The sequence below is a fragment of the Hibiscus syriacus genome, unplaced genomic scaffold (genome assembly GCF_006381635.1).
Source record: "Hibiscus syriacus cultivar Baekdansim isolate YM2019G1 unplaced genomic scaffold, ASM638163v2 tig00110372_pilon, whole genome shotgun sequence".
In the NCBI taxonomy this organism is placed as follows: domain Eukaryota; kingdom Viridiplantae; phylum Streptophyta; class Magnoliopsida; order Malvales; family Malvaceae; genus Hibiscus; species Hibiscus syriacus.
Genome location: NW_024062709.1, coordinates 1,196,880 through 1,221,577, shown reverse-complemented (window position 1 = coordinate 1,221,577; position 24,698 = coordinate 1,196,880). Strand labels below are relative to the sequence as shown.

The window sequence follows — 24,698 nt, the reverse complement described above, 5'->3', positions numbered from 1 at the left end:
GATTATGTTCGTTTATGTTCATTCATTTATGTTTAACCCAATCTTCTTAAATCAATTTTGGTGACCAATTTGTAAGTATCTTAAAAATATTAATTAATATGATATTCTGATGACCAACTCCATAATTAATCCAATTTTATTTGGAGATTAAATCCAATATGTTAACCTGTGAGGCACCTCGCACCTATATTCATTTCCCCCTTTTTTTCCCAAACCCTAGTGTTCACTAGAGAGTGGAGACAATCGCTGAAAGCTTCAAAACAAGTTATATTATAGTGCAATATGAAGTTTTACATGTTTGTTTTCATCTCTTTCTCTGTTTTATTTGGCTTAATAGTTGATATGTAAAGTTATTGCAGGTATCTTCACATCTAAAACTCAAGAAAACATCATACTTCTTTCTAGAAATAGATGGGAATATAAAGGTAACAATCGGAAGTATACGAGCATCAGTAAAGAGAAAAATATATAGAATTTGCCAGAAAACAAAACAAAGGTTTCTATGCAATTTCTGAAAAAGAGTGTAATAGGAGAAAATGATTGTTCATATGTAATCATGGACCACTAAGATAAATGTTATAACGTTAAATTAAAGTTGTGTGAATCATTTAATATCTTTAAAATATCGATCGAAATATTTGATATCTTCAAACATTTCATCACTGCTAATCAACTCTTACGCTATTTATCACTGTAGATTTGGTTGATTTGCATTGTCGACTATTTTTCATGAAAGAACAATGGAAGGTAGGGTCTCTAACGTTTATGTTCGTGTTCGTTTATGTTCGTGTTCGTTTATTTATTAAATGAACGAACATGAACAAATTATATTCCTTAATAAACGAACATGAACAAAAAAAATTTGTTCGTTTATGTTCGTGTTCGTTTATGTTCGTCTATTTATTAAATGAACGAATATGAACATACCTCCGTTCGTGTGCGTTCGGTTCGTTTACAGGCCTAACCGTAGACTCTCTCCACTCCTCTGGCATCTTGACAGACTCTAAAATAATATTAAAGATGTTAGTCAACCACTGAACTCCCTCTTCTCCTAGGGTCAACCACACAGTGATAGGAATGCTTAATATTATTGTTAAAATATAAAGTGAAAATGTTAAACATTTATTTTTTATATATAAAATTTAGAAAATTTTATAAACAAAATTTAAGAGTTAATTTTTTTAAGTTTTGTAAAAAAAAACTAGTTTTGCAAACATCTTTTTATTAAAAAAATATTTTTAGCTTTTCTCTTTATTATATTTAATATCAAAAGTATATTTATTCCTAAAATTAACGTAGAAAACAATGGATAATTGACCAAAAGTGTGACATTGCTATAAAATTATTATGATAAATTAAGATGTGTGTTTTAAACATAATATTAGAAAGTAAAAAAAACAATAAGTAAATAGAGTTTTAAATATATTTATATACATACATAAATTCTTATATATGAAATTAAAATGTAATCTATGTCGGCCAGATATAAAATAGACGTTGATGGGACAGTTGTATTTTAAAAAATTTAAATTCTAAAATAATGTATTTATATAGAGAAAATAACCTCAGTGACCAAAAATGCCTTATAATATACGATTTTAACCAACTTTTTTTGGATTTGCCAAAATGACCAACTAAATCGCAATGCGATCGATAATTCGAAACGCGATCTCCGGTATCGCAAATCAGTTTCCAGATTCGCAACGCGATTCTGACTATCGCATTGCGATTTCCCAAATTCGCGTTGCGATTTTCCTAATTCGCAATGCGAATACGTAAATCGCAACGCGAATTTAGAAAATCGCAATGCGATTACGTAAATCGCAATGCGAATACGTAAATCGCAATGCGAATACGTAAATCGCAATGCGAATACGTAAATCGCAACGACTATCGCAACGAGATTCTGACTATCGCAATACTGAATTTCAAATTCGCAACTCGATTTCTGAATTCGCAACAGGTTTTAGTTTCGCAACACAAATGTTTTGGGTATATAACTACGCAGCAGCAACAACTCATAACTAAATCCCTAAATCGCAACTCATTCCAACTCCATCTATCACTCTCTCCGGCGACATCCGTTCCTATATCCAACGACATCCTTCCCCATCCGGCAACATGTTTTAGTTTCGCAGCTCGTTTGTTTAGTAAATTAATTTACAATAATAAATCATATAATATTGATCATGTTTGGATATATTTGTGTTTTGGAGGGTCATGGGAGAATGTTCATGGTGTTTTACAATATATGCCTTTACCCATGAATCTTCAACTAAAACTGTCATTAAAAAATTTAACTTATGAAACTCTAATGTTACGTGTTGCAAATAAATTGAATTTAGATCCCCTAAGTGGATTTAGGCTATCTTATCAGAGAAATGGTAAAGTTTATTTGTTAACCGACAATGAAGATGTTGAACGATTCATTGCTTACATTAGTGTTTCAAGTGATGATGTTACATTGTATGTTGTTGAACCTAGAAGTAGTGAAGTTGGGTCAGTTGCGGGTAGTAATCAACTAAGTTTTTCAACCCCAGTTTATGGTGCTCAAAATTTAATGGTTCCACCACAATTTCATCACCAAGCAAATATTGTTTCACCACATTTCTAATACCAAACACAATCTCAAAACCCACAACCTTTCCCTAATCCAAATCCCAATCAACTTTCAGCACCAAATTCCGATTTTCGTATTGACCAGTTAGACGATGATGAGCCAACAGAAAAAAATTGTGAGTACTAGTCAGTATTCGAAATTTGATCTTGGTCAATACCCGAACTTTGATCTTGGTCAATACTCGGATTTTGATGATTTTTCAGAAGAAGAAACAGACCCTGCGTGTAATGATTTTGATATTGGTCAATACCCGAATTTTGATGATGAAACAGTCGTTGCCGAGGAAGATGTTGTTGATGATAATGAGGAGGAAGTTACGACTGTAAATGAACATGTTGAACATCCATTCTGTAATTCATATAACACTGAAGAAGAAAAAGAAGAAGAAGAAATCCCCAAAGAAAAGTCCCCAAAGAAAATACCACGGGAGTATAATTGGAATATGCCAGAATTACTTCAGATACTGGAAGAAAAGTTGGTAAAGATATCAGTTGATTGTTACAAAAAATTATTCGTATCAAGAAAGATGATTGTTTTGATACAAAGGAAGACTTGAAGATAGCTTTGTATACGAAATGTGTGGAAGATGGCTATCAACTAAAAGTTAACAAATCAAGCAAAGATCGTTTCGAAACAAGGTGTATGATTGACAAAAACTGTACGTGGCGTATGATTGCAAAGAGGATAAAAGATTGCGAAATGTTTCAAGTTAGGACTTTTATTGATAAACATACATGTTCAAGAACCCAAGTTTTTCCTCACCATAGACAGGCAAACAAAAAGGTGTTGGGTGGTTTTCTGGCTGAGTTAATGTTTTTGAATGGCAGGGTATATCGGGGACATGAAATTATGACTAACATGAATGCTCGGTTCAAGATTAGTATCTCATATTCTCAAGCTTGGAGAGCCAAATGTTATGCCTTGGAATTGTTGAGGGGGTCGCCAGAAGCATCGTTTGCCCAACTGCCGGCTTATTGTCACAATTTAAAGCTGAAAAATCCTGGGTCGGTAACTCATATCAAAACAGATAGAGATGGACACTTTGAGTTGCTGTTTATCGCCATTGGTACTGCGGTTAGTAAATCAATATAATTTTGTTGACTCATTTTTGTTAGTTCCATGTATTTCACATTTAAATGATTATATTTCTTGTGTATATGATTTTGTAGATTCGTTCGTTTATTAATTGCATGCGCCCAGTTATTATAGTTGACGGAGCACATTTAAAAGGTCGATATCTTGGAGTAAACTTATTAGCAGTAGCCATGGATGCTAACAATGGGATACTGCCAATAGCTTACGGGGTTGGCAAATCTGAAACCTCTGGTTCATGGACATGGTTTATGGGGCATCTTAGGGATTGCATAGGTCCTATTAGCAATCTGACAATCATATCCGATAGGGCAAACTCAATTGACAACGCTGTTAGAAGGTGTTTCTCAGATGCTTTTCATGGACTTTGTGGTGTTCATTTGTATAGAAATCTAAAATCAAGGTTTTGCTGGTATAAAAAATCACAAATGGACATACTGGAAGGCTGTAAAAGCTTATCGGGAAATGGATTTTAATAAGCATATAAACTGTTTAAGACGTGTTTTGCCTCAGTGTGCTCAAACACTAGAAGTATTCGGGTTTGAAAGATGGTCAAGAGTACATCAACTTGGAGCAAGATATGGTTTCATGACGTATAATAGTGCAGAATCAATCAACGCTCTAAGTCGTCATTCCCGAAAATTACACATTACTATGTTAATGGAGTTTTTTCGAGCCTCTATTCAACAGTGGTACTACAAGAAAAGAAACAATGCAGGTATTATTTCTTTAAATTCGTAACTTATCATATATTTTACTAAGTATTATTTATTTAAATTTACAGGAATATTGGAACATCGTGTTACACCATGGACTGAAAAAAGATAACGAAACGTGTTGTGAAGTCAACGTCATGGAGAGTTGAACCATGTTCAAACACTTTGTTTGAAGTACTGGATAATAACTTAAATGGGCTTGTCGATCTAAATGCAAAGACGTGTAGTTGTATGAAATGGCAAACATCTGGTTATCCGTGTGGCCATGTTATAAAAGTTTCTCTTCATCTAAACCAAGATGATTCAAGCGCATACGCTATGGATTGCTACACTACAGAAGTATATCGACAGACTTATGGCGAGATTGTCTACCCTATTCCACATCATTCTGAGTGAGACATACCAGATGACTTACAAACAGTTTTACCACCAGCCATGTACAGAAGGCTACCTGCCGACCAAAAAGTCACGATCGTATACCGTCTAAGGGTGAAGAGAATAAGAGATCGACATGTAGTTGGTGCAAGGAAAGTGGTCATACAAGGTTGACATGTGGATCACTAGTGCCATCACAATCATCTTTTCCTCTACCAAAATATGGATCCTCATCAAAATCCCAATCACAACCGGCTTCACCTTTTGGGACTGTTAACTTAGGTGATTTTTAAATGCAAACGTTGTATTATGTGTATATTATGTGTGAACTTTTAACATTTTCAGTTAGGCATGTATTAGTAACTTGAGTTTGAACATTGCTATGATATGTTCAGTTGTTATCACTTATTAGACATTCATTTGACTATCGCAATGCGGAAATCGCAACGCGAATATGACTATCGCAACACGAAAATGACTATCGCAACAAAGAATTGACTATCGCAACGAGAGAATCGCAATGCGAAATGAAAATCGCAATGAGTGAATCGCAATGCGAAAATGAAAATCGCAACGCGAAATCACGCGTTGCGATTTTCATTTCGCATTGTGATTCTCTCGTTGCGATAGTCATTTCCGCGTTGCGATAGTCTGTTTTGCATTCAACATAATGCAGATTGAAATCAACAAATCAACAATTACATTTCAATCAATTAAACAAGCACAAATAATAATTATGTACACATCAATTAAATAAATCAACATTTACAAATCATCTTTTACAAATCAATTAAACAATCAAAAAATAATAATGAATTATTTCCTCATCAATTATTGAATCAACTTTTGCACCCATACATCCATTTCACGCAGCTCACTTCAGGATTAACCTGTAGAAACCAAACATTGAATCAACAACACTTTCTACACATCTAAAACCTACAAACAACAAATTATTGAATTCTAGCTACTTAACCAAACATTTTCAAACCAAAAAGAGTATATATGTTTAACAACACTTGAATTTGACTTATAAATTGTTTGTGGACACTTTCATAACGCGGATGTAGGTAGGCAGCGTCTCGCATATATCGCTCCAGCCATAAAATGTCGAAACCACAAGCCTACTGCACCTCTATCTCTATCGGAGGGAGGTAGAAAATGTGTACTTCCTGTCGTCAAACGCTCCAAGCACATGCATACGAGAGGACCACAATCCCCTCTGGCTTCCTTCGTTTGTTGTGGCACGGTCTCGTCTCTGATAACTGTAACATTGAACTTCTTTGGCTTCTTGTTTCCAGACTTAGTCCAATAATTAATTGCATCCAAGAATTTAGCCAAATGAGAGCTCCATCCCTTAATAATATCTCTCAAATCAGACAATGATATGTAATTTATCATGCTGTCATATACTATTATCTTTAGGGATGGGAGCTGAAGCTCGACGAGAAGCCAATGAGTACGGTCCAAAACAGGGATAAACACCTGCATCGAAATGTAATAATTCAAATTGCGCACTTATTTATGAACACCTTTAAAATATTTAAACAAATATACTAACCTTATCGACCTCCCACCATGCATGATAAAGTTTAGCTTGTCCATTAGCCAACACATATGATTCCTGTCGTTGATTCTTCAAGTGAACTACGTGAAAAGACGTTGGCATAATTGTATATCGCGTTTTTTAATATTTTTCTTCAATTTCCTTACAATTAGAAGACGTGTCACCCATGCATCAATATGTTGTTTTACAAAAAAAGACATATATTAGTGAATTACATAAATTTTAAAAAAAATTAATCAAACTGAAATATAAGAAGAAATATAAGACTTACCCCCCATCGAAATAGTCGTTGTCTTCAACCCCTAATAATACACCCCACCAAGACCGTTCAATCAATAAATGCATATCATCGTTGAGTTTGTATATGTCAGCGTAACACCCTTGGCTCCGCTCATGTAGATAAAAATCAACTGCGGTCTTAGCCCAAAGGGTATTATCCAGAATTGTTTACGGTAGTTGTTTCCTCTGCACTTCATCTGCCGGAATGGTACTGGCTAGTAACTTATACGAAAGCCAACAGTCATCCATCATGTCCGGCACGTGAGGGTGCTTCTCAATAATTCGATATATTACGTCGTGTGAATCGGGCTCTAGAATGTTGGGAGGGACCTCTTCAACGATGACAGTGGCCTCTTGAACGGTGGGAGGGGACTTTTGAGGGATAATAGGGGCCTCTAGAACGATAGGGGAGGCCTCTTGAACGATGACAGGTGAGTCGGGCTTTTTCTTATGGATTCTTCGCACTATTGGGGTGAACGGAGACGTAATGGCACGTGCACGCCGTCTGATGCGTGAACTCCGTCTTGCAAGAAAAATCCGACGTAGAGCATCCACCTTAGCGGGCCGCTAAAAATAAATTAATACATAAATCAGTAAATAAACAGACATGATATTAAACAGTGAAAACAAAGACAAATATATTTCAAACTTGCACGGTATTCACCCAAGTCATTATTATATCATTGTTCACAAAATGCATCAGATAACATTCCAGAAGTAAGCACTTATATAAACATTTAAAAGGATAACATATAGGTTTAGTGCAGGTTCAATGACAACCTAAAGAGTAGTAGTTTATTCTTGAAACTTAAATTTTCAACACTGTGAAGTTAGTATTTATCTTTTGGTTGAAGTAATGCAATTCATTCAAGTTTCAATTTGCAGAAGAAGAATAGAATCTGAAACTTAAAATCGCAACACGAAAATGACTATCGCAACGCGAAAATGACTATCGCAATGAGAGAATCACAATGCGAAATGAAAATCGCAACAACAAAATCGCAACGCGAAAATGACTATCGCAATGCGAATTTGACTATCGCAACGAGAGAATCACAATGCGATTTTCATTTCGCATTGCGATTCTTTCGTTGCGATAGTCAAATTCGCATTGCGATAGTCATTTTCACATTGCGATAGTCATTTTCGCATTGCAATAGTCATTTTCGCATTGCGATAGTCATTTTCGCATTACGATTTTCATTTCGCATTGCGATTCTCTCGTTGCGATAGTCATTTTCGCGTTGCGATAGTCATTTTCGCATTGCGATAGTAAACTATTATTCTTCTGCAAATTGAAACTTGAATGGATTGCATTACTTCAACCAAAAGATAACCAAAAACAAATACTAACTTCACAGGGTTAAAGAATAAACAGTTAAATAGTATTGGCAGCAACCGAATGAATTTACTAAGCAATCTAAGTGAAATTACGAGTAAATTTATCATCAAGTTAAATATGAAAAATATTAAACTTACCTCGTTGCGTAGAGTATGAACCTCGTTCTGCAACGATGCTACAATCTCATGTAGAGCTGCTACCTCACCACGTAAAGTAGACACCTCAACACGCCATGCACCATTGCCATCACGTAAAGTACCGACCTCCTCATGCAAGGCATTGACCTCATTATGTAACTCCCCTAACTCATCCCGTGGAGGTAGAGGTGGAGGTGGAGAACAGGGAGCTAAACGTAGTAGAATTTTTACCGGTCGCCTATCATGAGGTGATGGTGGAGAAGAGGCTCGATGATGTGACAGAATAGGTGATGACTCTCGTTGTGGAGGTGTATATTCGGGTCGATCAGGTGATGGCTCTGGGTTAGGTGATGGCTCTCGAAGTGGTGGCTGCTCATCATCCGTGCCATAAAAAAAAGCTTACTAGCTTGTCACCAATCAGTGGCAAGCTCAACTTCCGTGGGTGTCAGCCTCTGTAATGGAGTGTTGGCCTCCTAACAATATAAAAGCTCAAACAAAGTTAAACGTGTACTAGTAATAACTTGTTTATAAACATATGGTAGTATTTGTGTTAACTTACATTATTTATTGTAGTATACGGTAGTAAATCTTCCCATTGATGCAAGGACCGTTTCCTCTTCCAGGAAATAGCCCTAGGAATATCATTAGAAGTTTTTAATGCATATGTCTGCATGGCGGGAAAGGCCTCAAATATCAAAATCTACAAACAATATAATAACAAACATTAGTAATTGTTAAAGAATTAATTATAATTTTGGAAACATTATATAAAAAATTATTACCTTAAAGGCCCAAATAAAGCCTGACAAAGTGTATTTGGAACCATCGCCACGCAAACTTTTCCGATCATTAAAGGCAGACGACAACTTATTCTATGTAGCTCTCCATAGATACAAACCCCACGGAAACAGGTTCCATGCATTTATGTCCTCTACCAATTTAATTAGATCATTAGGAATAGGTTGTCGGGCCTCTCTGCCTAAAAAGCCGACTTGCAAAAGTATTAGAAGGCATACTCGGACAACATCGACGTCATCCATCCGAGTAAAACCATCTTTCTTATTCAATAATCTCGTCAAGTCTTCCACGTGTAAATTCGACTTCTCCGTTGACAGCTCAGGAAAAACCCGGGAAAACCATGATAGGCGGGTAATATGTCTAGTGTACCGATCTACATCATCATGTCAGAAGCGTAGACCGGTGATTAAGCAAAACTCCTCCCGCCCAAAACACATATACGCCGGTGGAAAATCAAACCATATATCTTCATCACGACGTTGTATAGTCTCTGGTAGATCGCTAGTCATGGTTTGAAGAAACAGATGGGTCAACATAGCATCTCCACCCGGATGTTGTACTTTCAGCCATGGCCCGAAGCAAGTATCCTCAAATATTTTTCTTTGTGCAGGTGAAAGCTTCGACGCAATTGTTTTGGCCAGGCTTACTTTATTTCTTAAGGTCAATTGAGCCAAATAAAAGTTATGCAAAAACAATAAACATTCCAATTTAGATATACCAAAAACTACACTGTGAAGATATGAACAATAAACATAAAGAGTAGTAGTTTATTCTTCAAACTTAAATTTGCAACACTGTGAATTTAGTATTTGTTATTTGGTTGAAGTAATGCAATTCATTCAAGTTTCAATTTGCAGAAGAAGAATAGTTTCTGAAACTTTAAATCGCAACATGAAAATGAAAATCGCAACACGAAAATGACTATCGCAACGCGAATTTGACTATCGCAAAGCAAGAATCGCAACGCGAAATGAAAATCGCAGCGACAGAATCGCATTGCGATAGTCATTCTCGGTTTCAAATACTAAAATTGAAAGAAACTTGAATGGATTGCATTACTTCAACCAAAAGACAAAACAAAGACAGATACTAACTTCACAGGGTTAAAGACTAAACAGTTTAGCAGTATTGGCAGCAATCGAATGAATATAATAAGCAATCTAAGTGAAATGGTTAATCTATTATTGAAAACACCAGTAAACTTATCATCAATTTCAATATGAAAAACCTAATAATAATGCAAAAATTTCAAAATAAAAATAATTAAAAAAAGTAACCATCGGTGGTTGATTTGGTTGATTTTCCATTTCTATCCATGAATGATTTTGCCGGAGATGGAGACTGATATCGTCGGCGATGGGGACTGATTTCGTCGGAGATGGGGACGGATGTCGCCTTAGAGAGTGAGAGATGAAGATGAGACTGAGTTGCGATTTAGGGTTTTAGGTTATGAGTTGCGATTACGGGATATACTGTGAACGGTTCAGTGTTCCGATATATTAATATATTCGTGTTTGGAATTTGAAAAAAAAATACGCGTTGGATACGAATGACGCTATGTAAATCGCATTGCGATAGTCAGATTCGCATTGCGATTTACGTATTCGCATTACGATTTTCCAAATTCGCGTTGCGATTTACGTATTCGCATTGCGAATTAGGAAAATCGCAACGCGAATTTGGGAAATCGCAATGCAATAGTCAGAATCGCGTTGCGAATCTGGAAACTGATTTGCGATATCAGAGATCGCGTTGCGAATTATCGATCGCATTGCGATTTAGTTGGTCATTTTGGAAATCCAAAAAAAAATGGTTAAAATCGTATATTATAAGGCATTTTTAGTCACTGAGGTTATTTTCTCATTTATATATATAAAATTTATATTTTTTATTAATAATATGTTTTTACTCTATTAAAATTTTATAAATTTATCTCTCAACAAAAGAAAAATTATTAGATTAATTCCGCTCATCACGTCATCTGTGGTCTCAACAAATAATAATTTTTCATTTTATTTTTTCAAGGTGAATCTTCACTTATTTTCTACGTGTAAACAAAGAGTAGACACTTATTTAAAAATTATTTTAAAATTAATAAATATGATTTACTAGAATCATAAATGACACGATAAACCGATTCTATAAAATAATTTATTCACAACATAAAGTCATGCCTCCGTGTCTAAACGTCACAAATCATTAGTAAACAAATTTTAATGTATTGACAGAGTTATATTACTGTCTGAAGTAGAGCTATTAATTTTAAAATTATAAAATGTCAATAACTTTTTATTTTTTTAAATATAATATAAATTATTTATTTTTAAAAATAATAAAAATCTTAAATAAAATTAAGCCATTATAATAAACATAATTACAGTACAATAATTTTTAAAATAAATAAATAAATAGCGATATAATTTATATAATAAATTATAATTTTATTTTTTTTAAGAAATATAAGATTTTTTAATGTTAGTAAAAATAGTTAGTTTTATTAAAAAAATAAAATTTTAAAATTATATGATTTTATGATCATTAGCACCATAAGAAGGAAATATTAAAGAATAAGTATTGATAAAAATAACGTGAATAAAATAAAGATGCAAATAGATTTGACTGTAATGAAAAATGAACTACAATAGGGGATCAAGTAATTGAAAGACTACTGAAAATCGTGAATCAGAGTCGAGCGTTAAGAGAAAACTATCTCTGAACACAAATTACATATCCAAATTCATACGAGGGTCCAAAGTAAGGTAGATCAATAAGATAATAAATAAGTGTCATATTGATCAGCCGAAGCGATGTTAAATCCAACCTTAAAAAAGTTAAAAAAACATCTAAATGGTTGATAGAGAAGATCGATAACGTGCCAAAAGTCAGAGAAAAACGTGCCACAAACACAAATAATATCGTGTCATAAATGCATAGTGATTAAAAATTGAAAAACAAAAAATATTAAAATGCAATATAAAAAAATAGAAAAATAGAAAATAGATAAAAAAAAGAAATATCGACATTCAACGACCAACATTAAGATTAATTTTGTAGCTGGCAAACTTATAAGAAAAAAAATGAAAAACCTAGAAAAAAGTGTAAGAGTTAAAAATGAATAAATAAAGTATATCAATTATATTTATAGCTTATGTATAGTATAAGCACTAAGAATAAAATTTGACCAAGTAAATAAAATCATTGCTAGATAATAGAAAAGAACTACAAATGGCAACGGGCGGGTTCTGGGCGGGTTTTGCTCCCCGTCCTCGAAATGAATCTTCGTCCCCGTCCTCGCCTAATTCCCCGTCGGATTTTTTATCGGGGGCGTCCCGTTGGGGATTTTTTTACCCTGTCCCTGAATCCGACCCGAAATATTGTACCTGAACCCGATCTTGAGAAAAACCTAGCAGCCGTAGTTTTCATAAAAATAAAAAAACGATCACAAAAAACTAGAAAATTAGTCTACATAATTTACAATTCAAACTACAGTCATAAATTCAGACCCAATTCTAAATAATTATCTAAATTCCAAAATAAAACACATACACAATTAAATACAAACTTGTTCCGATATTGAAATCATACAACGAAGATGTATACGTAATATTAAGTCAAAAAAATATCCAAAATCGTCGTGTCACTTTTGTCACTTTCTTTGGTAGCTCCCTACGTTGAGAAATTTATCAATAAATCAACCAAATTTTACTTTAATAATTAATATAAAAATAAAAAATATTATATATATATATATATATATAAATATATATAATCGGGGCGGGATACCTTGCCTCATCCCCGAACACGAACCTAAAAAAATCCCTAAATTTTACCCCGATACTCAACCCGACGAATATTATTTAAACCCGATCTGATCTGAATTTAACCGGATATTATATAAACGGGCGTTCTGCCATTCCTAAAAACAACTTAAACCCTAAAACCAAAGTAAACTAAACCCTTCCGTTGCCGGCGTCCCCCCGTCTAGCCTCCGCTTTAACATCCACGCCTCTCTTAGATCCTTGGCTTGCTTCCTGCACCCACGGTAAGCTGACAGCTCGAGGCAAAGGCAAACTTGGTTTGTTTTGTTTCCTTGCTCTTTCCGGCCTACAGCTGAGTTAAATCATTGTAAGTTTTCCTTTACAATCAATTCTATTTATTGTTATTAATTTTTCTAATTTTTGAAGAAATTATTATTATAAATTTTTGGTTGGATGCTGCTTTGCATTGGCAGAATGTTTTCGTTTTTTTTGTTGTTGTTGCCTTTCTTCCTTTTTTGAGTTATTTTTCAATTGATTGCAACAAGTTGCTTATGAAAGTATGGGTTTTCTTGTTCGCAAAAGTTTGGATTTATTTATGGGAATCAAAGTTGGCTTTGTTTCGCCTCCTCGTGTCTTTGACTGTTTAGCTTGCTAAACAGAGATTTCAATTAGAGCCGATACAACTAAAACCAAAAACCTTACAGGCAAAACCCCCAATGCCAAAAAAAAAATTCAACATATCTCTTTTCTGTTCTTTCAGGGAAAAATGGCGTCAGTGACATTAAAAAGGAACTATCGATGCTCTCAATCGCTGCAACAGTTTTATAGTGGTGGGCCTTTTGTGGTCTCTTCTGATGGCTCTTTCCTTGGTTGTGCATGCGGCGAATCCATAAAGATTGTGGATTCATCAAACGCCTCAACGAAATCTACCATTGAGGCCGAGTCAGGTACCATCACAGCACTGGCTTTAAGTCCCAATGATAAGCTTTTATTCTCTGCTGGACATAGTAGACAAATTAAGGTCTGGGACTTGGATACTTTCAAATGCCTACGCTCTTGGAAGGTCAGCCTTTACGTCTTTATTTTTCTCCCTCAAGTAATGTTATGAGGATGTTGAACTTGTTCTTTGATTATATAACTATGAACCCAAAAAGTGGTTTTTGATGTTAAAGCAAATTATGTTTTTGAATAACCAAAATTTACTATTGTAATTTTGTTAGGAACATAAGGTAGCATTTTTTTTGCTTAGATGAAGTAAATAGAAATATGTTTTTTTAAATTAGTTCAATTAAACTGCACCTGAAAGAAATTAGTAGCAAAAGTAACAACAGGGTGAAGTATTACTTACTGTAATGATTTCTTTTTATAAATCGCATGACTTATTAAGTACATATATTATTGTGTCAATGTTAATATGAAGCATTTATTATTATAATGACTTGTATAAAGTTCAAGTCAGTGGGTCTCATAACCAACTTCAATTTCAAGTAAAGAAGAATCGTACATCAAAATGGACTTCAATTTTAACTGAGCTTAACATAGGATAGGTCTTTAATTAGGGTACAATGGCATTTTATGATCCAAATTGCTGATTTTGCATTGAGGGGAAAAAGTCGAAGTGCTTGCTAGATGTATGACATATATGTTTTTTGTTGTTGTTAATGTATATTTAATGTTATGTTCACAAACTTGGCGGAGCTTTTGGCCTTATTTTTTATTTTAATATTTACCTCTGAGTAGGGCCATGATGGTCCTATAATGGGTATGGCTTGCCATGGATCTGGTGGGTTGCTTGCAACTGCAGGAGCTGATAGGAAAGTTCTTGTTTGGGATGTTTATGGTGGTTTCTGTACTCATTACTTCAAAGGTCATAAAGGTGTTGTGACTAGTATTATGTTTCATCCTGATATAAATAAAAGCCTTGTAAGTTCCAACTCCGCCTATTTAGTCTTTATTTTTTTTAAATTTTAACCCTTACACTAGTAATTGCTTGCTTTATTTTTCCCTGTAAATGCAATTTTGTCTGATCCTTTTCCTTGTTTCTGTAGACTACTGTTCGAGTCTGGGATCTTCTAGTCAAGAAGTGTGTTGCAGTATTAGAAAAACATTTCTTAGTAGTTTCTTCTGTGGCAGTGTCTGAAGATGGATGGACGTTACTAAGCGCCGGAAGAGATAAGGTAAGGCCGTAGGGGCACTACAATTTTTAAACAGTTGGAATTGACTGTAAGTGGTAATCCTATTTTTGACAGAATTAATGCTTTTTGGGAAACTCTACTTGTTCTCCTTTTAGGTTATTTTAACTTGTGGTTATTGTTTCTTCTATATTTTTATCCCTTCAATTGTATCTCTAACTGTATCTGGTTTCTTCTTCTGTATGATTGTTCACTAGTTTTCAATATTTTGGAGTATCTTGCTAGTGCTTTGTACTTCTAGAGATTTGTGTTAATATTTGCCTACATTCTTGGGTGCTCTGCTTTATGTTATGTTTGACTGGTGTCTATAGATCCTTGTTTCTTGTAATCTAAAAAAAGTTCAGCAATCAATTGTATCAAATTGTCAACCAGAAAGCATTTCTTTGTCATCTCAGGTTGTAAATTTGTGGGACCTTCATGACTATAAGTGCAAGAGTATAGTCCCAACATATGAGGTGCTTGAAGCTGTGTGTATAATTTATTCTGGGAGTCATTTTGCCTCATCTCTGGGTGAATTCCTTCAGCAAAGTGGAAAGAAAAAAGTGGGTCAATTGGAATTTATTTTATCACAGTGGTGATCGTGGAATTTTAGAAATCAGAGTAATTCTCTGTAATTTCTTATTCTTTTCAATAGGACAAATTACATATTTATATACAAATCATCTCTCTAAATTAGGAAACTCTAAGATAAGAAAAATATTAATCCTAGGAGATATGACCCTTAAAATAAGGGATTGTAGAATATTTACAGAATCACTTAATTAAAGGATATTTACATAATCATATATTTCTATAATTTCTACATTCCCCCTCAAGCTGGAGAATATACATTGTATAATCCCAGCTTGAATAGGAATTTATTGAAAACAGGCTTTGGCAAAGCCTTAGTAAGAATGTCTGCAACTTGTTCTTCTGAAGGAATGTATGAAAGTATGGTTGTTTTTTTGTTAACTTGATCAACAATAAAATGCCTATCAATCTCAACATGCTTTGTCCGATCATGTTGAACTGGGTTCTTGGCAATTTGAATAGCATATTGATTATCACACAAAACTTCAAAGTTATCCTCTTGATTAGTGACAAGTTCTTTCAGTAGTTTAAGTAGCCAAATTCCTTCTCATATTCCCAATGCTAGTGCTCTGAATTCAGCTTCAGCACTACTTCTTGAAACGACAGATTGTTTCTTACTTCTCCAAGTTGTAAGGTTTCCCCAAACAAAGGTGCAGTAGCCACTAGTGGATCTCCTTTCAGTAAGGTCTTCGGCCCAACTAGAATATGTAAAGATCTTAAAAGTTCTGTTTTGTGTTTTCTTAAACATTAAACCGTGTCCTGGAGTTTTCTTCAAGTACTTGAGAATTCTATTTGCTGCTGCCATATGCTCTTCAGTAGGATTAGTCATGTGTTGACTTATCACATTTACAGAAATGCTATATCTGGCCTTGTTAAGGATAAATAAATTAGTTTCACAACTAATCTTTGAAATTTCTCTTTCTCTACCAAGGACTCATCTTCTTTGTTAAATTTCAAGCTTGCCTCCATTGGTGTATCATTCGGCTTACAACCAAGAAAACCAGTTTCTTTGAGTAAATCAAGTACATATTTTCTTTGGTTGATCACAAGTCCTTCTTTTGACCTTGCCACCTCTATTCCTAGGAAATACCTTAGCTTTCCCAAGTCTTTGGTTTCAAATTCCTTATTTAACAACTTCTTCAAATTACAAATCTCTTCTTCATCATCTCCGGTAAGAATTATGTCATCCACGTACACAATAAGGATAGCTTTCTTATTTGTAGAAGTTATCTTGATGAAAAGAGTGTGATCGGCGAGGGATTGCTTGTAGTCTTTTTTTAAGATGACTTTAGTGAACCTCTCGAACCAAGCTCTGGGTGATTGTTTTAACCCGTATAGAGACTTGTTGAGCTTGCACACCTTGTTACTTCCTTCAATAGACTTTAAGCCAGGTGGCAACTTCATATAGACTTCTTCTTCTAGCTTGCCATTAAGAAAAGCGTTTTTTACATCAAGTTGGTGTAATTTCCAATCGCAATTTACAGCCAAACTTAGGAGTACTCGAACAGTATTCAACTTCGCCATAGGTGCAAAAGTTTCTGTGAAATCTATCCCATATGTTTGTGTAAAGCCTCTGACCACTAGTCTCGCTTTGTATCGTTGGATGCTAACATTTGAGTTATACTTTACAGTAAAGATCAATTTACAACCAACAACCTTTTTTCCTTGAGGAAGGTTCGTAACAGTCCAAGTAGCATTTTTCTCCAGTGCACAAATTTCCTCTTCAACAACCCTTCTCCATTTTGAATTCTTTATAGCTTCAGCTATGCTTGTGGGAACCTGTTCTTTATCCAAGTTTGCTGTAAATGCTTGAAAAGACGGTATCAATGAATTATAACCAACAAATTTATCAATAGGATGCTTGGTGCACTGTCTAACCCCTTTTCTAATAGCAATAGGGAAGTCATCTAGAGTAGGGGAAGTGGACTTATTGATTTCTTCTTCTATTTCGGCAGCTGGACCCAAATCTAATTCTCGGCAAGCATCAGATTGCAAAACAGCCTCAGAAATATGTTTTCTTTTCCTTGTATAGAAACGGAGTTGTTTGATTGGTGTTGTTTGTGGAATATTTTGAATGAGAGTAGGTGTATTTTCAGGAAGGGTATTTAAAGTGGGTATGGGTGAAGTAGTGATAGATACTACCGATGGATCAATGGGAGTAGTTACAGGTGACAAATCTGTAGGTAAGGACAAAATTGGTGACAATTCTGAAGGTTGAGAATGAAGAGTAGGAGAAGATACCTGATATGGCTGAAAATCCTTCCATGTCTCCCCCTGAATTTTAGCCTAAGTGAAATAGGGATCCTGCTCATAAAATGTTATATCCATAGTGGTAAAAAAATCGTTTTGAAGGAGGAGGATAGCATTTATAACCCTTCTTAAGTGAAGAATACCCAACCAGTACACACTTTAATGATTTAGGATCTAACTTGGATTTATTAGGAGCAATGTTTTGGATAAAAACAGTACAACCAAATATTTTAAGTGGAAGAATGGAGGAGATAGGTTTAAAATGGGGAAAGTATTGCAAAAATATAGATTGAGTTGTTTGAAATTGTAAAACCTTACTAGGCATTCGATTGATTAAATATGTGGCAGTTAATAAGGCTTCTCCCCACAAATATTTTGGAACATTAGTGGTAAATAGAAGAGAACGAGCAACTTCAAGGAGGTGTTTATTTTTTCTTTCGGCAATACCGTTTTGTTGTGGGGTGTCAACACAAGAACTAATCTGAACTATTCAATTTTCCCTGAAAAACGCACCCAAAGACTTAGCAAAAAATTCACTGCCATTATCAGATTTAAAGAGCTGAATTTTAGACCCAAATTGAGTGAGAACCATGTTATAAAATTGGGTAAAAACACCAGCAGTTTCAGATTTATCTTTTAGCAAATAAGTCCAAGTTATCCTACTGTGATCATCAATGAAAGTGATAAACCACTTACAATTATCATCATTCTTCACCCGAGAAGGACCCCAAATATCACTGTGGATCAAAGCAAAAGGGTGAGAAGACTTATATGTAGAAGGAGAATAAGTTGATTTAGTATGTTTGGCAAGAGAGCAAACTTTGCAAGAAAAAGAATTTGGCCTTTTATGAATGAATAGAGCAGGAAAAACTTTTGCAAGATAGTGAAAACTAGGATGACCTAAACGATAGTGCCATAACATAACATTATCAACTTTTTCTAAAGCGGTGAAAGATTTCGAGATTTCGGTTTTAGTAGAGGCAGGAAGAATGTAGAGACCATTCTGCAAGCTGGCCTTACCAATCATCTTCTTCGAGTTCAGTGCCTGCAAAGTACAATCAATATCATTAAAAATTGCAGAGCAGTGCAAGTCGGTGGAAAGTTTACTAACGGAAACGAGATTGCAAGCCAGATTTGGTACGAAGAGGACATTTTTAAGTACAATCTGGTCATTGAGAATAACAGTGACATGTCCTTCTATTTTGCACAAAGAACCATCAACTTTGACAGCTTTACCAAAGTTTGGAAAAAAATTGCAAAACAAATCCTTATTACCAGTCATATGATCCATAGCACCAGAATCGAGGATCCAATTAGGAGACGACTGGGAGGAGAAAAAAACTGTAGCATGAGGTTTACCTTCTGGTTCTTTCATGACCAGATTACCTTCTGATTGAGCAGCAGAACCAAAAAAATTTCTGGGTTTGAAGTGATCTCCGGAGTAGGAGAAGAAGTTGTGGACATCATCTAGGTTGGAAAGAAACTGTAACCTAAGCTGATACCATGTAGAAATCAGAGTAATTCTCTGTAATTTCTTATTCTTTTCAATAGGACAGATTACATATTTATATACAAATCATCTCTCTAAAGTAGGAAACTCTAAGAAAGGAAAAATACTAATCTTAGGAGATATGATCCCTTAAAATAAGGGATTGTAGAATATTTACAGAATCCCTTAATTAAAGGATATTTACATAATCATATATTTCTATAATTCCTACAGAATTGTACACGTCTGGACCTCTGAAGGGTAATAACATGGAATTCTTATTGTAATTTCTTCTTTAAGATTCAAGTTTGATGATATAGATTTCCCTCCGGGATTTTTTTGTCATCCATCCGAGGATACACATCTTCACTTTTACATATACAAAATAAATCTATTTGTTTCCTTCATTGAAGAGTAATAAAGTGGCATCTTTTACTAAATTTATTTTGAATAATTTGGAGGCCGCTTTGTTGTTCTCCTCCATGAAGATACATGTCTTTGCATTGATATATACTAAATATATTTTATTTTGTCATTTACTTTGACAGAGCAATTTGCTTGTACGAGCAGGAGTCCTCAGATGTTACTGTTAGCTCAGACATGGATGAAGATTCTACAAGGGGTTTCATAAGTGCAACTATGCTACCCTTGGATCAAGGATTACTTTGTGTGACAGCTGATCAGCAGTTTCTCTTCTATTCTCCAGCAGAGCATCTGGATGAAAAGTGGTCTTTAAAATTGACCAAAAGGCTTGTGGGTTTCAATGATTAGATTGTGGATATGAAGTTTCTTGATGATGAGGAACATTATCTAGCTGTTGCTACTAATCTTGAACAGGTGACTTAGTAAAGCTTGTTGATGGTGCATTTGGACATTGTACTACATAGAGATTACTTATTTTGATGTTCAATGATCCAATTGTTATCTTGATTTCAATTTTGGATTGAATTGTGCTCCTTGTTGGCCCTTTTCATGTTGTTTTACCCAATTATATTTGATAGATTTCTGCGGTAGTTTCTTGTCTGGATTGATTTTATTAATGTGTTCTCCTTGAAGAGGCTTTCTGTGTGCCTTGTTTGAGTTTACAGACCCTTGATGTGTGTGCATGTGTATGTTTTTCTGCACTTACGATTTATGTGGATGAAGATGTAATTGTCTAATATGTATCGATTAACACATATGCAGGTTCGAGTGTATGACCTTTCCTCCATGTCATGTTCCTACGTGTTGGCCGGTCATACCGATACTATTCTTTGCCATGATACATCTATTTCTGATAACAGAAGGCTTATTCTAACAGGGAGAAAGGACAATAGCGTATGTTTTCCTTCTCTATCCATCATATATATATATATATATATATATGCTTTGCTACTAAGAGTTGAGCCGTGTTAGGGGGGATGGCTGAGCCTGACGATGCTAAGTATTTTTGCATGGTGCATGGTGTGGTCTCTTTTGCCACAAACATTCTCATAGAACATGCATCTTTATTTTCTTCATCTACATTTTTAGTTAAGGTTGTGGGAATCAGAAAGACGATGTTGCATAGGAATTGGCATAGGTCACATGGGAGCGGTTGGAGCTGTTGCTTTTTCCAAGAAGCGCCAAGATTTTTTTTGTTAGTGGCAGTAGGTGAGCACTTATTTTCAGAATCTTGTCTGTTTGGTTGCAATCTAATTTTATTACATGTGCTGTGCACTCTCTGTTATGATCGCTTCTAAACTTTCTTATGAGTTAGTCAAACAACATGATGCTTAATTGCCTGATTGTTCTCGTTCTGTGTTTGTGGCAGGAGTGAAGTGCTAAGATTTAACCATCTCTTATGTAACCTAAAAGTGCTTATTGTTCTCCTTGACAAATGTAATTAGGTTTTGGGTTGTAGTTGACTTAAGATACACTGGGCATTATGTCTTCAAAATTGTCAGCCTCTTTTGGTTGGCAGCATGACATTAAATCATGTTTTAACTTAGAGATTGGGGTATTCTTAAAAGACAATAGAGAAATGAGTTCACGATGCATCTTGGACCTTGTTTTTTGTAAGTTATGCTACATGATGGGGTCATGTTTCCTTAGAACCTGTGGAGTGGTTGTTTTAGATTTGGTACTTTAAAGTATTATTGTTTTCTCCATGTTTTTATTTTGTGCTGATAACCTTATGTTGTTTGGAAGTAGAAACAAAAAAAGGAAACAAAAGTATGGGAGCTTTTAATCATAGCTGTTGGATGCAAATAAGCCCCTTCTAATCCTAGCCATTCAAACTCATTAAAAAAAGAGCACATCCTAGTTATATGACCAAATAAATATAAACATATTTAGTACCCTTAACTAAAGTAGAACAGAAAACATAACGGAAAAATATATATATATATAAACTACTTGAGTGCTTCTGTGATATCTTTATATTTTTCTTTTCTAAGAACTTGTGATTTAAGAATTTATGGTTGCAAACCGTTGCCAAGTTTGCAACTTACTGATTTTATTCTCTTTTTCTTTCTTTTGCATGATAATGGTTTTCTATTCTCACACATGTACCATATTCTTCAGCGATCGTACCATTAAGGTTTGGAACTTTGATGGACTCTCAGTTGACATTGAACAACCTATTAATTCAAAAGCAAAGGCAGTTGTAGCAGCGCATGATAAAGACATAAATTCTCTGGCTGTTGCACCAAATGACAGTCTAGTGTGTAGTGGTTCTCAGGTTAGTAGGCAATGCATCTCAGTCAGCCTCCTATTCTGTTATGGCCTTATTGATTTTCTTTTATTAGTGGAGACTGAAACTACATATATTATCTTTGAGGCATCCTTTAATGATTCCAAAGATACATTTAAAGGTTTAAAATGTGTTTGTTTGGCAATCAGGATCGTACTGCTTGTGTTTGGAGGCTTCCAGAACTGGTACTTGTGGTTAAATTTACAGGGCATAAACGAGGTATCTGGTGTGTAGAGTTTTCACTTGTTGATCAATGTGTCATAACGGCATCAGGTGACAAGATTGTAAAGATATGGGCAATAGCCGATGGTTCATGCATAAAAACATTTGAAGGGCATACATCAAGTGTATTAAAAGCATCATTTCTTACATGTGGAACCCAGTTTGTTTCATGCGGTAATTTCTTCTTTCTCTTCACTCATTAGATTTCTTCCATTTTAGCATTTTGGTGACATTAAGCATGTGATTCACCATTCAGGTGCTGATGGGTTGGTTAAGCTGTGGACAATCAAAACAAATGAATGCATTGCTACCTATGATCAGCATGAGGACAAGGTTTTGAATTATTATTTGTTTATTTTAATGTTTGGGTACGTGCATATATCTTTACTTGCTGTGCATGGAGGAAGATGAAAAGATTTTTAAGAGCTTCACTCGCACATGGAGGAAGGTGAAGCTATGTGGCATTAATGCTTTTAAATTTTTATGATAAAATTTGCTCTGCAGGTTTGGGCATTGGCTGTTGGGAAAAAGACAGAAATGTTAGCAACAGGTGTTAGTGATGCAGTGATCAATCTGTGGTATGATGCAACTGCTGCAGAGAAAGAGGAAGCTTTCCGTAAAGAGGTATGTCATCTATACTTTTGTACTTTGATATTGTTTCCTCTTGGAGATAATGGAACGTATAATTTGACAAATTTAGTATAGGCCCTTGGATATGTTAAGAGAAAATCGTGGTGGAATTATTGTTGTGTAAATTATGTATTAGTAGCAAAAATTTTGACTTTGTTTTTCCATTCCGACGCAGGAAGAAGGGGTTTTGAGAGGGAAAGAATTAGAAAATGCAGTGTTAGATGCCGAGTACACAAAGGCAATACAATTTGCTTTGGAGCTCCGGAGGCCTCATAAACTTTTCGAGTTGTTTTCTGAGCTCTGCAGGTTAGTAATACCTAGTCATATAAGTGATTCCTTAGTCCTACACAACATTTTCTCATAAGAATGCTAAATAGGATGAGAGAAGCTGGGGATCATATAGACAAGGCTCTTCATGCCCTTGGCAAAGAAGAATTTCTTCTACTTTTTGGGTATATACGAGAATGGAATACAAAGCCAAAGCTGTGTCATGTTGCCCAATCTGTTATTTTTCGAGCTTTCAACATTCTTCCTCCAAAAGTGATTATCGAGGTATTCTTTAGCAATAGCTACTTGATATTAATAGCCCCATTTGTCCTTTATTATTGAAGTTGAATTTTAATGCCCGATCTCTTCCTAAATTTTCAATATTATTGTATCTAAATGCGCTTTACGGTCCTAGAAGCAAAATGTTATTTGAAAATGTAAGAAGCATCGCATTCAGGGTTTTCATCCAGGCTCATTGATGTTTAAGTGTTTATTTTTGTTTGATATAATAGTTTTTATACCCACTGAATTGAGCGCTTGAACAAACTATGTTGCAGATTAAAGGCATCAGTGAACTGCTTGAGGGTCTTATCCCATATTCTCAGAGACATTTCAGCAGGATAGACAGGCTTATAAGAAGCACATTTCTCTTGGACTACACTGTCACTCGAATGTCCGTTATTGAACCCGTGACTCAGGATGATTTGAAGACCAAGTCTTCATCACATTCCAGGAAAAACACGGATGATGCGCTTTTAACAGATAATGCTGAAGAAGATCAAAAACAAGTTTCTGAAGGACCGAAGTCGAAGGCCTCAGCAAGAAAGAGGAAATCACGCAAATCTGGTGACACTTGTCGCTCATGTAAGAGGGTCAAGGATAGCTCAGTTCATGCAAGTAATACGGCCGTGCCATTGCGGGCGTAACTGGATGTAAGTTGGATCCTCTTTTCTCATCTGCATGCACATCCATACAGTAAGAGTTTGGCAAATCATCTGAGTAGGGGGAAATGCAGTTAAGATTTTGTTTGTTGTTGACTAAACCTTGGTTATAGATACGTCTATAAAATATACGAAATTTCCATTTTTGCTGCAATGTTGATTTTCAAAAGGAAAAATGATAAATTTTTTTTGAAAATATGATTGATCTTATTTCCATCTGATTTCAAGTTCTATTCAGCGGGCATTCCCATTACTTTTATTACTTGTCTTCATTCTTTGCTTGAATGAATTGAAATATCAATTTGATTTTCAACAGGGGCGTGTATACGGGACTGGAGCTTACTTTTAAAATTAATGTGATGAAAATTTTTAATAATTTAAATTATTATTTTTACTCTTTCATTAATATTTTAATTTTATGCAAATTATAAACAAACTTTATAAAATTAATATATTTAATTTTTTACTAATAAATTTATTTTTATTGAAGGACTCTAAATTATTAAAAAAAACTAATATATGAGTGCAAAGCACCGATAGTTAAAATGAAAATGATCAGTTCTGATGATGTAAATTTTAATACAGGGCAAACGGCAAAGCAGTAATTACAAACATTTTAAAAGTGAAGCGATCATTCATATGCCAAATTATGTAAATTTTAATACATATTAATATGTTTATTTTAAAATTTAAAGAAATTTTAGTTTTTGTTTTATTTTAGTATCATATCGTTAAAATTT

The 24,698-nt window shown here is 34.7% G+C and overlaps 1 pseudogene; it reads left to right on the top strand.

The window, feature by feature from the left end:
- The first annotated feature begins 12,866 nt into the window (after nucleotides 1-12,866).
- LOC120121382 lies at nucleotides 12,867-24,050 on the top strand (annotated as a pseudogene).
- Nucleotides 24,051-24,698: the final 648 nt, after the last annotated feature.